This window comes from Neopsephotus bourkii, unplaced genomic scaffold (genome assembly GCF_033783945.1).
Source record: "Neopsephotus bourkii isolate Nb327-2 ecotype Australia unplaced genomic scaffold, CSIRO-AGI_Nbou_v1 NB_1542, whole genome shotgun sequence".
NCBI lineage: Eukaryota > Metazoa > Chordata > Aves > Psittaciformes > Psittacidae > Neopsephotus > Neopsephotus bourkii.
In genome coordinates, this window is record NW_026902018.1 from 2,445,005 (window position 1) to 2,463,994 (window position 18,990).

Sequence of the window (18,990 nt, forward strand, 5' to 3'; positions counted from 1 at the left end):
GCCAGGAAATCCAAACCCCAAGCATTTCCCAGGCCACAGCACATTAGAGTCCAAAGAGAGTATCAGTGAATCACTCCCATGTCCAGGCAGAAATACACACATGTACACACACACACACGTGTGCATGCACACGGGGACGACATGAGAAGAATTGTTCCAGCACCACTGCGGTTAAGATGCTGAGACAACCTCGAGTTTTCAGGCCATAGCTGTCAGGATGCTTTGCTATATTCATCACCCCCCACTCCATGGTGATAAAAATTTACACAGCCAATGAAACGAAGATTAATTTCATGTGAAAAGCTGACAGAATGGCCCATGTCATTGCTTTATTTGTGCCAGCACTCAGTAACTCGGCGCAAGTTCCATTGAGGTGGCAGACACCCCGTCCCCTTGAGCCATCTCTTCTCCTCCCTAATGATGGCACCGTTTTGACAAAACCAAGCAACACAGCCGGTATGTGGGAATTTGGAATTAATTTCCTTCAGAAAGGTCAAGTATGTTAATGAGCTTTTGGCTGCCTGCGTTTCCTTTCTTGTGTTTTCCCTCTGTTAAAGGGAAAAGAAGGGGAAAAGGAGGAAGGGGGAGAACTAATTGCAGAAATGAAAAGGAAGGAAGGAAGGAAGTAAAGAAAGGAGCTGTGAGCAGCGTTTTGAAGAGGCAGGATTCAAGGTAGTTTTTCATGGCTTCTCCTTTTCCAGGACTGAGGCAGACTGATTGTAGCAGTGCAGCCTGCTGGAAGCTGTTGAGCGAGGCCAGGCATGCCATGGATAGCAGAGCCGGTGTGACCTGGCACAGAGGAGGGGACTTGCACCTCCTTTGCACTCAGGGATTGACGGCAGCTTTGTTTTCCAGCACTGAATGGCTGAGCTGTGCTCACCACAGGTCTGTGTGTGCTGGGGAGCAGAGAGCAAGCGAAGGTGAAGGAGGAGAAGGGTTCATGGGCTCAAGCTCTTGTGCCCGTTAGTGAGAGGAAGCTGGGAGGAGCGCTCTGCTGGGAGAAGTGCCAGGACCTGCTTATTCATGCAGCTCAGAAATATGACAAATAGGCTGTTTAAGGAGAAGTTGTCACCTCCTCATGCAACTGGCTGAGATGTTTGAAGTAACTGTGATGCCAACCAGGTCTCATCCCTGTGTTCCCGAAATTCCTGCCTTTATTCCTGCAAGTTAGAATTTGCCACTTTCTGGCATCCTCATGTCAGGAGTTGCCTTGATTTCTCAAGGGTTTGGGTGATGAGGTGATGATCAATGTGAGTAAAGGTGGCAGAAGCAGGAGATGGTTTGCCAGGGCACAGGGGAGTGAAGCTGCACGCGTGGCTCTGTTGCTTTTGCCAGGGTAGGACATCAAGGGTAAGTAAGACTCCTCTCTCCTAGTTTTAGTCTTGTTAAGCAAAGTATCCAGACTAAACTAATTGTCTAGGTTTCCTTTCTTGTTAACAGAGAACAGCAAGGAGGAACACGTATCCCACCTAATTTAAGATGAGAGAAATTCCATTCTGGCAAGGAGTTTCTTTCTCCACTGCATGTAAAGTGAACTTAAACAATTACCTTGGAATGAATCCCTACCTTTTAGAAGCTTAAAATTATGGGGCGTGATTTCCCCCTTATTTTCTTCTCCCTGCTCCCATTCTGGCTCTTATTTCCATACACTCTTTAATCCAACAGGCAGAGGAAGTTCAGCAGGTCTCAGGGATGCTGTATTGGCAGTACAGAATCAATGTCTCTCACTCCAGCTTTGCCCAGGCTGGCTCCATGCTCATCCACTGTTGTGGCAATACAGCCTTTGGCTGTGATCTGGTCGTTTCTCCCTTGCTTTGCTGGAGTAAGCTCAACACAGGGATTCTTGGGCATTGTCCAAAAGCCTTTGTTGACTTTGGAGGGTACGTGTTTTGCCATCCTGGCTGCAGTGCGAGGAGAAATGATGTGGAATGTACCAGTGCCAGTGCCACACGTGACATATTTAAGGGTGTCCTTCGTTAGACTTCTTCCTTTGGTTTACACCTCACGCAGCTGGTTCAGTCGTGTGGGTCGTCTTGCATGTATGATCCTTGCGTGCTCACCACATGAGTCATCGGGAGCAGGCCTGCCTCACACTCATGGCTGGGGCACGGATTTCAAAAGCACTCAAGTGACCAAACTTAATGATTTTCAGCTGACTCCAAGGATTGTCCTAAACATGGAATTCCTGCCCATAAACCACCGTGCTGCCCACGCTCTCCCCCCTCTTTCCCAGGCTCTGTGGTGTGCGTGGAGGCACGTTCTTCTCTGCTGACCCTGCTCCAAGGTAGAGTGCTCTGGCAGCCAGGTGGGACAGAAGGGTTCACCAGAGGAGATGGTGGGACGTCTGTCTCCCACGTGCTTGCACGTATTGTCTTGGAACCTTCGTGGGCATCAACACTTGTACATGCATTTTCCACTGTAGAAGTTGTGGGTTTAAGTGGTTATTTAATTCCTCCTCAGAGGTGGCTGCATTTCTGTGATGGAAGGAAACATTTGCTTAGCTCTGCTAAGGTCTCTGTATGAATGTAACCATAAATAATCATTTGTGCCCAGGACAAAGGGGCTAAAAGAGGTATTTAACATATTCCAGTGTCAAATCAGATTTTGAGTGCTCAGTTCTAGCAGCAGAATGAGTATGTGAAGTGTATGCAAAGGAATTGCCTCATTCATGGGCACAGTGGAGTAGGGCATCCCTGTTCTCTCTGTCCTGCTGTTGCCTGGGATGTCAGACAGGACAAGCTTTATAAGAACTTGAGTTCTTGGGGATCTTCTCACCCAGCAGCTCCCGGGGGCTTTAGCTGAGCTGTGGGATATTCAGTGTTTCCCAACTCCTGTGTCGAGGACCGTCTCCTCTCTTCCCAGCTGTGAGATGTGGCTCTTCACCATTCCCAGTTTCTCTCCTCCCACGCTCTGGTTTCCGTAGGAAGGAATCCTGGGCATGTGAGTCAGGGAGCTGCAGTGCGCTCTGGTCATGTCACCAGCCTGCATGATTCAGGGCTGAGCCTGCACAACACCTACCCCATGGTTTGCATGCAGCCCTTGGGACGCTCCAACCCACTGTTTCTCAGTGTACCAAGTTCCTGAGAAAATCCAGCCACTTCTTTTGGTGCTTAAATAGAAACACAACCCTTAGGAGCACGAATCTATGAGGTGCATCAGGGAGGTGAGTTTGCTTCCCCCTCCTAGTGCTCCCCCTATGGTTATAGATATCATTCTCAAGTGACAGGAGCATCCATCCCTATGTTGCAGTGATGTTTGCACCGCTTGCTTTTAGCTTCCGTTTCTTTCCCTCCTTCTGTTTGTTTCCCCTGTGTGAGAGCACTGGCGCCTGCGATGGAAGGTCACCAGTGAGGTTAGTCAACTGGCTCCAAGTATTAAGGCTTCCTTCTGTGCTACAAAGCACTGCCAAGTCCCCCCTCCCCACTGCTTACCACAAAGCCCAGTGTTTGTTTGTCTCCCTCTCTCCCCCTCTCGTCCTTCCTCCCTCCCAAGAAATGTCTTCCCAGCAGACGGAGTGGGAGGATGAGGCACCCAAGCTACCTTCGGATGCGTTTGCTGGAGTACCAAAAGCAATATGGCCACAGGGTGATGCCACTTATCAATGTGCTTATCCGTGTTGCCAGAAGGTGAGTTAACCCTATCTACAGTAGAGATGTCCCTCCGGTCTGTGCCAGGTTCCAGTGCGGATCTGACCCTGTAGTTGTGCTGACAAAAGGCTTTTATTTGCACTGGAAAATGTCATCCAAGTGTTTCTACCGTTAGGCTGAGGGGATCCATGAGTGACTGGGAAGGGGGTCATGAAAAGAAACTAGGGAGAACATGATCATTTTTCAGTAGATGTGAACTGGCTGCACCAGAACCTGGAGCTTCCTTCCAAAAGCGGTGTGGGGTTACAGATAGAGAAGCATTAAAAATCTCTGCTCTAGGCATGAACCTGGAGAAAGACAAGAGATCTCCTCTCCCAAAAGAAGTGAAATGGCAGCCCTAGGGCTGCTGTTGTCCCCAGGGGGAGTGTGGTGATGGGTGCTCAGCTACAAACCCTCTATAGAGCTGTAAAGCCAAAGGGACCACCTTTGATGGGTCTGCACCTGAGGGTGTGGGCAGGGGGCACAATAGAGGGAAAGCTTTATTTACAGGAACAGAGCATGAATCAGAAGATGGATCAGGATACTGGGAGGAGGAGAAGGGAATATTTCCCTCATTGGAATGGGGGGAAGATGGGAAGCAGAGGAGGGGAATACAGCTCCAAAAAGCACCATAGAGATCAACCCCATTCAAGTGAAAACATGATTTTCTTTAAGAATAATATAAAATCCCTACATACTAATCGTTCATGGGGATGAGGGAAAACTGCTTGCTCCACCCTAATACGTGCTGAGGTAAGATTAAAACCACAGCTCCTCGGGCAGGAGGCTGCCAGCATTGCACACACAGCACTGGGCTCCCCCACCAAGATGCATACACATGGGGTACACTTGAGTTTGCATGAATCAACCTAGAACAGAGGCAGCTGCTTTGGAAGAACTGATTTTAGTCCCTGCAGCCACGGCTGAGTCTCTTCAGCTCCTTCTCTTTGCTCAGAACTCCTTAAGGATGACATAGGAGACTTCTAACTGGTGTGCAGGGCTGCTTGGGACACCAGCCACAAGCTCCTTGTCTTCTTCCTGCGGACATTGAGGCTACACTAAACATACCTTGAGGAGTTCTTGGTGAGCATCACATCTGAACTTGCCCCACTCTTTACCAATTGATGCTAAATTGAGACCACAGAGACCTCATTTAGTTACTGTCTGTGTGTAGGTGTAAAGCTGTTTGAGTTCTCCATAAAGGTGGGTATTTATTCATTTAGATTTCATTTTCTTTATGATGAATTCATTGCCAGTGAGAAAGCCAAAGCCTCACCATGAAAAAAAAAAATCCAAGTCTGGGTTTTGGTTTTGCTTTTTTAGGAAATGAAACAAGTCTTAAATTAACTGATTCCTAATTACGCTCTGAGTGTTGGCCCTTCAGGGTGCCACCAGCGGCATGTTAGCAGATCTGCCTTCCTTTCCAGACATAGCCAAGGAAAAGTTGAGAAGAGCATTGAAACAGAAGGGGGGGGGCAGCTCTTGCCTTATTTGATGGCACCCTGTGTTAGCTGCTGCTTTGGTTGTTTGGGCTATCACTTTCCAGGGTGCATTGCTGGGGTTAAGGGGTAGAGTGAGACAAATGAGAGGGACAGAGGTTACGTACGTGAGCTACAAGGATGTCCCCGTTTTTATGCGGTGTAGAAAATCAGATGGAGTGTATTTGCTGCTGCCCTGAGGCTAAAAGCAACAAAGGAAAAGAGCAGGGGATTTATCTAGCTACAGTCTAATACTCCTTTGGCTGCAGCAAAGGCTGCAGCACTTCCCGACTATGGGCTGGTGCTTTCACTCACACACATCTGTGATTGATGGGCAGAGAGTATAAACACCTCATTAGTGCTATAATTCACTGGTTAGGGCGCAGACTGTGCTGTAGGAGGGAGGGAGGGAGGGGAGGGAAAAAAAGAGTTGAGAAAGTTTAATAAAGGAAAAAAAAAATGGCAGAAGGAGAAGAACGGATGTAAAGGCCACACAAATCATTGCAGGGAGTTCTCTGACCTGCTTTGAAAACTTTAATTGCTGATAATGGACAACCTGTTGGGTGGTATTTTATTAACACTAATAGATTTTTACGGGATATTTCTCACATTGCTCTCCCAGAGCCTAAGGATTACATTAAATATTAAAAGTTAATGCTCTTGGTTGCTGTTTCAAGGATGCCCCACTGATAACGAGCTTTCCCGCAAGTTCCAAACCAGGAGCTGCTTTTGCCACTTACGGCCCCTGCAATAATGATGAGGAAAATACTCATATCTTGTGTGCACCTTACAACTGAGGTTCTTAAAGCCTGGCCTAAATGCTCAGTAACAGCAGGATGGGAGGTATATCTCATCATCATGGATATGCAAGAGCTTCCTGAGTCCCACGCTGAAAGCAAATGCTTCTAACCTCTGTTTGCTACTTTACGTTTCAGTTACTCAAAGCAGAGGCCTGAACCGACAGCTCATACCTGTTTCTCAAGAGAGCTTATGTCTGAAATGGATGTGCTATGATCTGTTTCTTTTAAGATGCCTAATGGTTCTATAAAAGTCTTCTTTCCACACTTATTTGTTACAGAGATGACCCAGCTACCTGGAACAGAATCACAAGTGCCCCAGCAAACAACTGCAAAGGAGGTGGGCAGCAAGGGTCTTCTGGAGGATGCTCTTGGCCTGTCAAAGTCCATCCTGCACACAGCAGAGAACATTCCAAGTATAGAAAGATAAGTCAGTTCTGTGCTTTAAAGAGATGAATTCAAGCAGCCAAAGAAGGCAAAGAAATTAATGCCAACATAAGGAAGTTTGCTGGAGGGAAAGTATCCCTGCATACACAGTAACCAGCTTATGTGGTGAGTCAGTGAGGTCTTGCATTGAATTGAGAAGTCATAATACACATTTCTGCTCACGGGTGAAACCTGAGCTTCCTCTTAAGAGCCTCCTTTGGACACACCAGCCCTGTCAGCAGTCATGGCCTGCACCTAGAAAGCAAACCTAAACTTGCTGTGTCCTCAGTTGTTCAAGGCGGCCTGTCTCTTGTCTCATGCCATCTTCACTTTGTGGCTTCAGTGCTCTTGGGTTTGGATTTCATTCTGACCACTGCTTATGCAGCCACCTTCTTGTGCCAAACCAAGCTGGACCGGATGGCTACATCCATGCTCTCTGGAACTGCTCTGGTACACTCTTGGTGAGTAACACTACTTTCCAAGCCTGCTTGGCCAGAGAGCAGCTTCCCAGGCTGTTTTGTGCAGGCAGCCAGCTAGAGCTTACTCAGAGCCTGTGTTCCAGCTACCAGGCCTATCTGTGGGCAGTCTACGAGAAGATGGATTTCTGTAGTTACTTTCTCTGTAGTCATGCCATGAACACTTTCAGCTGGATTATCTTTTTTCTCAACTTTCTCGTGATTTTGTGTTTCCATACAAGTAATAAAAGCTGTCAAATTTAGCTACTTAGCTTTAGCAGCCTTTCCCACCTTCCTTGCTAAAACAGGATATTTTCTCCTCTGTATTGCTTGCCCTATTTCTGTTGAAATTTTGCACGTAAAGCAAAGGATTCCGCTGCTTTCGGATGGTGCAGGCGGAAGAGAATTCAGTTCGATCTCCTAAATCCAGCTTTTATCACCAAGGTCTCACCTTGGCATCTGGAACATGAGCTATTAGACCCAGTTTGGAGGAAGTAGGGAGTGAGCACAGAGACCGGTTGTCTTCTCTTATATACAGGCCTGGTTTGGGTCAGAAATGTGCATCGAAGGTTTCAGACTTGGCTAGGGAACGTTTCATTAACCCTGTCTACACCAGACAGTGTTACCCTTTGAGGGGTGGGCATAACATAATCTATGTCAGTTGGTTCAGATGCCAGAATTTTTTCCCTAGAACACTCCACAAGGAATCTTACAGCTTAACTGTAAATACACAGATGGTTGCTATGTAGAAGGATTTTGCCTTACAGTAAATGACATCATAGCACCCACAAGGTAGGTGTCAATAAAACTGAGAACTTCTGGAAGGCCTTACCTTGGACAGGGTGCTGAAGCCATGATGCAAGATGCTTTTGACACAGGGCCCTTAGATTGCTTGAACTGGACTTGGCTCAGGTGGTATAAGTCTTTTCAGTTGTGGATCTTCTGTCTCTGAAGGAAGGACTGGAATCTGAGTCCTTGCTGAATCTGCGAGGAGGTTGGTAGAGGTGAAGAGGGGACAGGGTACTTCTTTCCAACGGGCTAGATCCTTTGGCTCACATGCTCCAGGATGTGCTTTGTTGCTAGACTGCTGTTTAGCAATAAAACAGCCTTAGTTACTTAACGGGAATTGACTGCTTGGTCACTTCTCCTCTCCTTGCCAGCCCATTCGTTCTCCCCTCTTCCCTCCCATCCAGTAATGACAGCTTTTCCTGATTGACCCCACAGGCTTACAAAAACCCTTTTTACTTAAACGTATATTGACCTCAGTCTTGCTGCCCAGTGAATTATGTCACAGCTGGCAATGTGAAAGTCATAAATCAGGCCTCGGACCTGCAGAGCTGTCTCCTGATGATACGGATCTGAGCCTTTATCGATGAAGGTTGTACCAGGTGCCTTCATGTCTCTGACAACTCCAACCCTTTCCATGTTTTTTTCTACTGTCATCCCATAGACCCTCTGAGTTTTTCCTTTCCTTTGATTTTTTCTTTATTTCCTTTGCCTGTCTTTGCTGTCTATAAAATTTCATTACTTGCCTTGACCTACCCTTTAAAAGGGAAGAAAAGGAAACTGTCAAACTTAACATCTTGGGTAATCTTAATTCTTAGGTACTGTGAATTTTAACAGGCTTTCCTTCTTCTCTTCCTATTCAATCTTGTGCTGAGTTTTTATTGTTGTTTTCCTTGATGTGATTCTTTTGCTCTGGACAAATGCACTGGACAAATGAGGAATTTAATGATACTGGAAATATTTCTCCCTTGTTTTGTAATGCAAAATAATTCCAATAGATTCCCTTTGTATTCATCATCTTTTCCCCTATGATTTGGGATGTACTTGCTTGTTGTCACTTTTGTGGGTGAGGGATGGGGAATAGTCCATGAAATGTGAAGTGTCACCATATAAACTGAATCAACCCTTGTGTCCTTGTACAAGTACTGATTGAGCGGGAAGGAAGGAACTCGCTCCATGACATAGTTTATAAAGGAAGATGCATATTGTGCTTGACTTAAATGGTAAAATTCCATGAGTTTCCATGATCCACTGTTGTTTTGGGGAGAAAGGGAGGCATAGCTCAATCTTCTTCTAACAGACAAGAACAAGGCTGAAATACCTGCACATCTTACATGGATGGCAAATCCAGTAAAGGTGTTCGCTTTTCTTCATCTCCACACAATTTCTGTCTTTACTCTGTCTGTGCAGGAATACACTGATAACAAAGCTGGGAAAGCAAAAGAGCTTCTTTCTTAGTTCTTCCAGAGTTAGCGAAAATACGACTGGTGACAGACCCATCTCTTGTTTGAGATCTTGTAAGCCTCATTTCGTACCTCATTTCATTCCTTCAGCGTGCCATGCAAATTCCTCAACTCAGGAACCATTCTATGTCTCGTGTTCAGGATATGATGCCTCTTTCTCTGTGTCCTGGCTGCCTTGAGTAAATGCAGAAAGATCATTTTGGTGATAGCTGCTGACAGTATCTCTGATACCCAGGCCAGACCTGGCAAAGATGAAGTTAGTTCAGGGCTGAGGAGCATTCTTGGCTCCACATGTCACCAGTGAAGTTGTGAGGGCCCTCAGCACCTTGGTGGTGTTCAGTGCTATGGGTGGAGATCAGGCCCTAAGATAGCAAGGTGATGAAAAGCCCTTTCAGCAACAGTGACACATAGACAGAAGAAGATGCAGTGATAGTGTGTAGAAATAAATCCTTCTCATCCTGCTTTTGATCTTCTCAGTTCATTAAATGTCAGAATTTTTCTTAATATAAGTTTCTTAAATCATCAGTGAGCTTATACCCTGCACTTTAAACAGCCTTTGTAAAATGATACTAAAAGAAACAGACTCACGCATTTATTTTAAAGACACAGGAATTGGCACTATCTTTATTTAGATTAAAATACTGGCCTGTGATGTTGTGGTACTGGCATGCACAGCACTGCCCAGAGAGTGAAACTGGCTGCAAACTCCTCCATCTGCTTTTATGCTGGAGAGGAAGTAAATGCGAATGACCTAAAGGTTGGATTGGTAGGAGAAAAACTAGTAGATGGTGGATTATATTTCTCTTTTCCTAAGGTAAATTGCAGGCACAATAATGATGTTTGTGAGTTTGATACAAGATTTTAAGGTAGATTGTAGCCCTTCAAAGAAAATACTCATAAAGATACTCTACAAGATTAGAGGTACTGAGGCCCAATGAGGCCATGGCTCAGGGTTTATGGCATCCATCAAGACATAGAGTATGAGCTGTTCTGTGACCTGGCTTTTATAAAGATCAAAAGGCTTAGAACTGTGGAGAATAAGATTTTCAAATCATCCAGGGGAGGCACCAAGTTGTCAAATGGGAGGAGGCTCTTTGAAGTGTGCAGATAAGAACCTTCCTAACCCTCGGTCATGTATAAAAGCCATTACCAGACAGCGGAGGGACGTGTCATCCAGTTGCGCTCACGGTGTCGAGGTAATTCATAGGAACAGAGCAGCTGAGTGGATTCAGGGAAAGAGCTGGCTGTAAATGGGGCCCAAACTGAATGCTTGAAGAGGATTGAAAGGACTGAGACGATTTAGAAATGAATGTACTGGGGGAGGTGGGAATTCTATGTGTTAACATCTCCCTGTGCTCTGGGAGCAACAAAGCAAGGCACCTGCTCTGGGGAGCTGGGAGTAAGAAGTGTGCTCCTCCAGATTCTATCTCAACTTTATATCTGAGTGTGGAGGAGCAGGTGGGAATGATTATAAAGAGCTTCTGGGTGGGAAAAGGGTTAAGAGAGACAGAAGTCAGCAACATACCTCTGCTTTCTGGTCAAGAAGCTGAGTCAGTGCAGGGACAGGAGGGAGGAACCAATTCACTGCTGCTGTAGGCCAGGAATAGCTTGCCACTGGTAGGAAAATAGCTGTAGAAGAAACACTGTGTGGAGAAGATACCGTTAAAGGCAGGGCAGCTGCAGAGCACCACTTTTCAGGCTGTCCCAGAGCCCAACCATCCAGCATGAACACTTTCACGTTTGTTCATTCCTTTCTCAGATTCCTCAGACTGGTTGATGTTGGCAGCTGGGTTATCATGATGCCTGGAGAAAGTACTTCTGCAGTGTTCTTCATATAAGCAAGAGCTGTTAGCACTGAAAATCCTCCCCAACATGGATACTCCTGAGCTGGTAAGAAGAATTTCTGGTCACATTTATAAGAGTTTAATGATGTCTAGACAAGATAAGTGTCCTTCATGTCTTGTCGTCTTTGTGCTGATGAACTAAGGATACATTTACTTCCAGTATGATGACTTTTTAAGAGAAAACACCTAAACAAGACAGAATAAGAACCAAGTTTCATGGCAGATGCTGTCAGATACGTATGTTTCCTCTGTAATGAGCTCAGTCTTTTGGCTGACAATAGTATTTGTCTAGCCAACAGTTTGAAAGCTGAAGGTGAAAACACAGAGGTAGGAATCACATGGTCTTACACTCCATGTCCAAGCACTGAATTCCCTCACAGCAACATAATTCTTTCTTAAACCTCGTCCTAGTTATGGCAGCTCACACAGATGCTCTCTAGTGACTATGGTGCACAGTTTAGTCAGAAATATTTTGAGAGTCTCATTCCCATTGGAAAATGTCAGTTTGGCAAAACTGCAATTGTTGAGGAAATCACAATGATTTGCCTCTTTTTTGTCTTCAGAGGAGTAATAGAGGAGAGGCTGATCGAGTTGAAGACATGGGTTATACTTAAGTGTTCTTTTTCTCTCCAAATGACTTTTTGCTTTTTGCTTCTTCTTCCAGGTGTGCTTAGTTGTATTTAAGGCATTTCCAATGTATTTCAGTGTGTCCAAAATGAAATTGTGGAGGGAACAGTGAGATTTTGAGGGGTTTTCTCCAAAGCAAACCATAAGTAGCTAATAGATGTACAAAACTATGCACGAGCTTGAACTTCCTTTCTTTTCCTCACCCCAACAGCGCAGTTACAGACGCTGAGCTGTGCATGGTATACAAATACTCTAGCAGTAGTATTGCAGAAGGAGTTCCCTGTTTCTATCAACAAGGTTTTCTTTATTTACTCCAGGCTATTCAGGTTTCCTTTGCCATCCTTCTTAAAGCAACCATTTCCCAAATACCAGAGCAGAGAGAACTATGTTGTCAACTATCCACTCACCAGCGTAATGAATAGGATCCTGCATTAATGGGCCCACAGGTCAGATTCAGCAAGGAAATTACCATGTTCCTGTATCCTTTCAATTGCAGGCTTTAAAACCAAAGCATGGAGACACACATAAATTATTACACTGTCGTTTAATGTGGAGTCAGTCCAGTGTGAACCTTGAACGCCTGGAGCTGGTCCAGGCGAGTGGCAGGAACAAGGCTGAGAGTCCTAGTAAACACCACATCATTTCTGGTATTTGCAGGGCATCTGTTTTGCCTGCCCTTGCAGTACCTTTGTCTGGTCTGGAGAAGATCCTGGGTGACTGGTGATTGTATTACAGGCTGGCACATTTGAGGGTAAGCCATTCAGCTTGTCAGCATGCTCCCAGAAGGAAAGCTGCAGTGAAAAAAAAACCTTGCTGTGGGCTTTGAAATCTGAACTGCAGCCAATTCCAGCTGAGGGATGTGCCCATCGCCTTTTTGCTGTGAAGTTGCCATCTGAACAATGACACTGTTGTGTGGTTTGAACAGACAACAAGTAATGAAAAGGATAAGTGTCTGTCATATGTGTGACTGGGTAGATATCAGTTAGAAAGCAATCCAGGCCCTCAGCCTTTCCTTTAATCCTGCATCTCAAAATCCACTTTTAGAGTTCTTTTGAGGGGACACAAATGCATCCCAAGTTTCCTTTTTTATTAGGAAAACACCACACCATCTGGCCATGCTTCTCCTTGGAAAGCCATGCCTTCCTAAATAGTGCTGGGAACACAAGAAGGAAAGTTGCAGAACAGGGAGGAGGATTTCCAAGAGATGTGCTTTTCCATAATGAAATAATAGTCTAAGAGAGCTCACGGCTTGTACCAACCAGTGAGACTGCACTAATATTCACTGCAAAACTTGTTTTTGCAGGATCAGGCTTCCCAACCCAGAATCCAGCTGTGTCGTGCATGTGCTGCACAGCTCTCTTCAAGTCAAGTGAGCCACAGCACGGCGTGTTAATCTGTATTCATCCAAATTAGAACATCTCGTCTTTTGTTCTCTATTTGTTGGGACAAACAGCTCCTCTCTCACTCTTTCTTATTTGCCACTCCTACAGGACCCCAGATGAAGTCATTGCACTGAGGTCTTAGCTAGTTCATTCTGTGAAGTGCTTAAATAAAAGCAGTGAATGGGGAGAGGAGGAGAGGGAGAGACTCATAGTGCTGTGTCCCTTTAGTAGATGGGGAGCTCTTCTCCATTCAAGACAGAAAACAACCTTCTTGGCCATTATGCTCTGTCACCAAATACCTGAAGCTTGGCTGAGAAAGGATTGGTTGAAAGATCAATAGTATTTATGAAAGAAGTCCTGCTGTCCTTGGTTTTCCTCCTGCATAGGCACATTGCAGGGGGAGAACTTCCATTTTCCCACCCAGAAATATCAGGGCACCTCAGATGTTTCAGGTTTACTATTTGAGTGGGTTTTGCTTGGACTCTTCATGCAGGTCCAACCACAGATACTGCTCCAAGAAGCTGAAATGCTGAGAGAGTGCCTGAAGCATTGAAATCCCATGAGGACCAAAGTATGGGCCAGACAAAGAGAGCATATTCAGGCATGCCAAAGACAGATAAAGCTCCACCAGAATTAGGTGGTTATCCAGACTTTCAGCTACAGATTTAGAGTAAACCTGACTTCTGGGCACCCCACCTGAGATGCATGAGGGCTGTATTCAGGATTCCCATGGGAGCTGCTCATCTAAGGCTTTTGGGGGGTCTGGATGTTGTGAAACTTGTGGCTTTATAGTGGATATTGTGTAGTTGTCATGTGTGAAAAGCAAGTTGACTAACAAACTTCACGAATTTACATAAAATATGATCATGCCCAAGCCAGGGATATAAAGCTCAACAGTCCTTTGAGTTTATGTAAGTAATGGGCCTTACATGGAGAGTGAGAAAATCCACACTTAGGTTTGTGTTCCAGTAAGGAATAGAAATCCCTGAAATCTGGAGCCAGGAAAGTATAATTGATGAAAGGGGTTGTGTTACTCTAGAGCTGAGTCAGGTTAAAGCAAAACTACCAGCAAGGGGTTGCTTACATTTCCCTATGGGCACAGATTTGGGATGATGTGAACCAGCACACTGCTTGGGGTGACAGCTTGGTGTAACCCATTGGTGACCAGCAGGTAGAAACAGAGCAAAAGCAGTAGTTTGTGTTTTCCCAAAAGAATAAGAAAACATTCAGATAAGTAAGTGTGTAACCCCAGAAAGAAAGACACCAGCTTCTCCTCTTCACTCTGCTGTCCATCTATTGTATGGACGTGGCAAGCCTCTTTACTAATCCTATCTGTTACAGGCTACAGATACTTCCATCTGTCCAACACTGTAGTGTTGTAGGAAGCAATACAAATGCTATTTGCTATATACTAGTAAGGAGTGCAGTGAAAAAGCTAGTGTTGCAAGATGAAGCATCCCTGTCAAGGCTGTACCTCGTTCCAAGAGGCTGTCCATACCCATTTCCCCTGGGTTAGGAGTATGCTATTGCAATTCTTCATGAGATCTTTCTTACACAAGCTACAAACCTTGTAACATCTTTTACTCCCTTTGTCCAGACTAAGAGCAGATGTTGGGAGAGGATCCAGGCCTGTGTATTACACGTAGAAGAAGCCATATGTATAAATCCCCCTTCTTTCTACAGCTGTAACATGCAGTGTATGCACCTTATTATCCGAGAGAGATCCAGAGAACAGGGAAAAGTATAGGATAACCAGAATAATACAGGGTCTTGGGAGATTTCCCCCTGTTCAGAAAAGCTGAAAGAGTTTTATGTGGAAAGGCAGACTTGGGAAGAAAAGGACAGGGGTGAGTGAGGAGGAACCACTTTAAGTATAAAAATATCTGAAGGGAATAGGGAAGTGAGAGGTTTCAAGGCTATATGAGCTAGTGTCATATGTAAGGGTAAGAGAGCCTTGATTTAGGCTAGAGACAAGCCAGCAGGCAAGGAATTTGCTCCAGACAGAGAGTCCTTCGTAGATCCTGCATGCTACTATAGCTAAGAATCATGTCAATAGGGTTTAAAAGGTGCTTCAGAGGAACTGGGAAGCAAAGACAAATAAGGTGGGTGGCTGAGGGAGGAATGGAAAGTCCAGTGGTTACTGAGTGAGCCTTGAGTGTGATGAAAATCCTGGCTGTGCTCCAGTACAAGATTTCCTATCACATTAATTATACTGCAACAGGCTCCAGGGCTTTCTGTGATACAGACTTTGGATATCAAAAATGCAGCACAGACATCAGTGGTGGGGGGTAATAAGATAAGTTTGCTGTGTTGTCTCCAAGCCTTCCACTAGGATGCCTTCAAAGATGAAGCCTGAGACTTTTTGGTGCTCTTCTGCCTTTGTGCACCTGGGCAGAAAATGAATGATTTATGGGGAACAAGGAATAATCAGCTCTTGGAAATGTCGTGTTTCTCCCCAGAATTCACTCCATCTTCTTCTGTTACAATACAAATGCTCTTGGATGGCATTTTTGTGACTCTAAAAGGTATTATTTGAAAAGAGTTTGCTTTGAAAATATGGTTACCTAGACCTAGATGAAGATATTGGGAATGTTGTGACACTGTCACTGTTTGGTGTAGGCAGAACCCTTGGCAGGTATCTCACAGAACTGTATCTTTTCAAAGCAGTAGAAGGACAGCTGCCACTAATGATCACAGTTTACCTGTTTCACAGTTCACCTGGAGCCCCAAAACCTGAAGAGAGTAAATGGCAGCATCCATCAGATTTAATACTTAGCCCTCATTTGCATTGAACCTCAAGTACCTGCTGTGTTCATTTCTTCTTCTGTCCCAGCCACAAGGATTGGCCTGAAATTCCTTCCAGGAATTGTCACCACTTGGCTTCTGTATTCTTGTGGGCTTCGTTTTCCGTGTTGGGTAGTGATATCAGCTGGTCTGAGGGATGCTGATGTAAACTGAAATAGCAGCCTTCACTCCTTGCTTTTACAATGAATAACTTGCTCTTTTCAGTTCTCCTAGCATGGGAATGGGACTGAGGTGAATACTGTCTTTCCCCTCCAACAAAGAAGATTTTCCCCTCCAACTAGGTGCACTGGATGGCAAATGCCCTTGCAACCATTGAAAGGTGGAAAGTCAGCATGAAAGAAGTACAGTCTGGGAAGAAGCAGCAGCAGATGTAATACCATCCTAACAGCCACCCTACTCTGGAAAAGGGTGTAATTCAATGTATGTAAGCCAGGGTTGCTTTAGACCTAGGATGTGAAGACTGTAAGGCCTGGTTCTTACGAAGATGTAGCAATGACGTTGGGTTTTAAGCCTCATTTATCACTAAAGTGTGGAGGTATAGGTTGAGGAGGACAGAAGACCACTGGGGGAGCCCCTTTTGTTGCAACCACATCATTGTCATTCTCCTTTGTACTAAAGACAAAGACTAAAACTTTGTGCTAGCCAAGGAATTCCCTAAGTAGTCTTAGAAGGCCAGTTCCAGATACTGTTTTCTAACCAAAAGCGTTTAAAGGAGACAAGAATTGGGTCCATTCTGGAGCACCCACTTGCCCCTCCCAGCCTTGCGGCACATCAGCTGTAAAGATACAGGGCATCCTCTACTTCCACCTCCTTTGGTATGGCCAGAGCAGAGTTAAGCTTCCTTTTCCCTCTCTCCCCTCCAAATGTGCATTATGGGATTCACTTTTCTGCCTCTCCCTCCTCTCTCCCGAGCTGTGTGTTTGAAATGATATCTATTTCTCTTTGCGACAGCACACCGTGACTGCTGCCTTGACGTTCTCCCAAGCTGACATCCCGACCGGTATGACACTGATGCCTTTGGGCAGAAATCAGAGCCGGTTTGCTACATGCCTCTGCATCCCTACGATGCCTGTAGTGCCTCTGAGAGCCCCCAGTGCCCTGCTAGGGAAATAGAGCGAGCACGTGGGCCCCAGATGAACTCCAAGAAGAGAGCAGGCATTATCTGCAATGATCCCGCTACCCTTTCTCAGGTTTAAGTGTTCACATTGACATGGATTTTTCCTCCTTTTTGTCCTTTATTCTTTCCTTTCCCTTCTACCCTTGCTTGGTTTCCTGTTTCTTCCCTGGTTGCAGAGTCCTTGGGGAGCTGGGTTTTCATGAGCTGGAAAAGGAGCGCACAATCGTCTGATCAGCCCTTATTAGTGTTGAGAAGGATCTAATAGTTCCTGGCTTCTGGGACCATTACCTGTCATTTAGTTTTATTAAGTCAGTGATGAGAAAGTTTAAAATTAAAGGCTTTGTAAATTGGATTCCAGTTTGAAAGGGAGGTACCTACAGGGAAGTTAATGCCAAAGCTTGCAGATGGGCCACTGGGAACAATACCAGACTTGAGCTGCTTTGACAAAGATCCTGTGCCGAGGTGTGGAAGGGAGGTAGTTTGTGGCAGAGCCTCGGGGTATCCAGAGATCTTCAGCTATGTGAACCATTTAATCCCTTGCCAGGCTACTTGCGTTTGAATCTCCAGTTACGTTTGAGAGTAGGGTGGTCTGCTGGTTGAGTCATTACCCAGTGCTGTGAGTTCTGATTCAGCTGGACTGATACCAGGCAAGTCATTTCATCTCCTCATGGTTCATTGCCTGATTTATAAGGAGGAGGAGTTGGTGGTGGTGTTACCTGTCACCTTTTTTAGGTAGTCAGCCCTCTGGGACAGGAACTGTCCTTGACTCCTGTGCAAAAGCTCACACTCATTTGTGTATTCAAGGCATAAATAAAGACTTTAGTCTGGAGCAGAAAGCAAGCAAAATGGATGAGGCACCTAGTTGAGAGAAACATCTCATTCTTAGGGCTTGTAACACTGCAGTATTCTCTGCTTTTGAGACTCATCTTTGAATTAGCCATCCAAATGCACTTGCAGATGAAATACCCCAACTGTAATAGAGCAATCCAGCTAATTATGGTGTGACAAGGGAAGCTTAAGGGCCAATCCCAACAAAAGCTCCTGTCACTTCTGTTATCTCAGCTGAATAAAAGTCTCACGGTGACATTGCTCGATGAGAAGCAGCCTGAACCAGTGAATATAAGCACACTCAGAATCCTTGCTTGTGTCTCAATTTGTCTTTGACTTGAGAAGTCACCTGAGGTCAGAGTTTTAAGATTGCCTCCTGCCCATCCTTGCATTGTTAAATGCACAGATTGTGCTTACACGGCTTTACTTGGAGATTTAAGGTTCACACTTTGTCTCTGAAAGGCAGAGTACAGTACTCCACCAAAGCACAGGGCTTAGCCAGCTAATAATAGATTGCGAAACTAAGTGTCTCCCGAAGGCAGAACGTACAAGGATGAAACAGAGATTCCCCATAAAGTAATGGTTTCTTGGAAGAGTTTACCTCAGGTTCTCCTCGTGCAGCTTGGCATTTTCCATCTCCCTCTGCTTTGCCGTTTTTCTGTGGGTTTGAAAGAGGTAAGGCTGGAAGGGACCATCCGCTCTAACCATCTAGTGAAGCTTCAGATGTGAACCCTCTCATTAAGGAAGGTTCACCTCTAAAAAGAACCAGGACTGGGAGCAAAACCTCACACCAACTCACAGCAAAAGATGGGTCTTTCTCCTTCTTTCACCAGAGACCTTCCAAACCACACAGGCAAGAGACGGGGTAATAAGCCCAGAGGAAACTGAGACATGGAGGAGTAGATAAGGAGGAGCAATACTCATGCACTGCAGGCAACCTTGGGTGCAGAATTCCTGTGAAGTGAGATGAAGCATGCATTAACTCCAGTCCATTCTTCCTGTATCTCCATAGGCATAGCAGCTCCTTCAGCTAATTACCACGTTCCCTTGAAGGGGGAGTGATGCCTCTCCCAAGTTTCTCTGCTAGCATCGTGAGAGAACTGATCTATGAGCTATTCAGTGGTTATTCACATCACTCTTGTGTTTCCAGCCCTGTGACTTGACCACAAGGCGCTCAGAAGGTAATCTGGGGAGATGTGATCCGATGTAAAATGTTCCTACATATTCCTGGAGCCATGATGTAATGAACCAAGGTTTTCTTCTTTAAATTCCACTTTGCTGAAAAACCACAGGCCCCAAAATACAGCCCCAGAGAAGCTGAGGAGTTTTAAGAAGGAGGCTCAGATCTTGTGCTAG

The 18,990-nt window shown here is 45.3% G+C and overlaps 1 long non-coding RNA gene across 2 annotated transcripts in view; it reads left to right on the top strand.

Moving 5' to 3' along the window:
• The window catches only part of LOC133221509 (uncharacterized), a 48,281-nt gene that overhangs the window by 24,907 nt on the left and 4,384 nt on the right, over positions 1-18,990 (top strand). For both annotated transcript variants that reach the window (XR_009728012.1, XR_009728011.1), the window contains exon 2: positions 10,791-10,921. This is a non-coding gene — a long non-coding RNA (uncharacterized LOC133221509). The remainder of the gene's footprint in view (positions 1-10,790; positions 10,922-18,990) is intronic.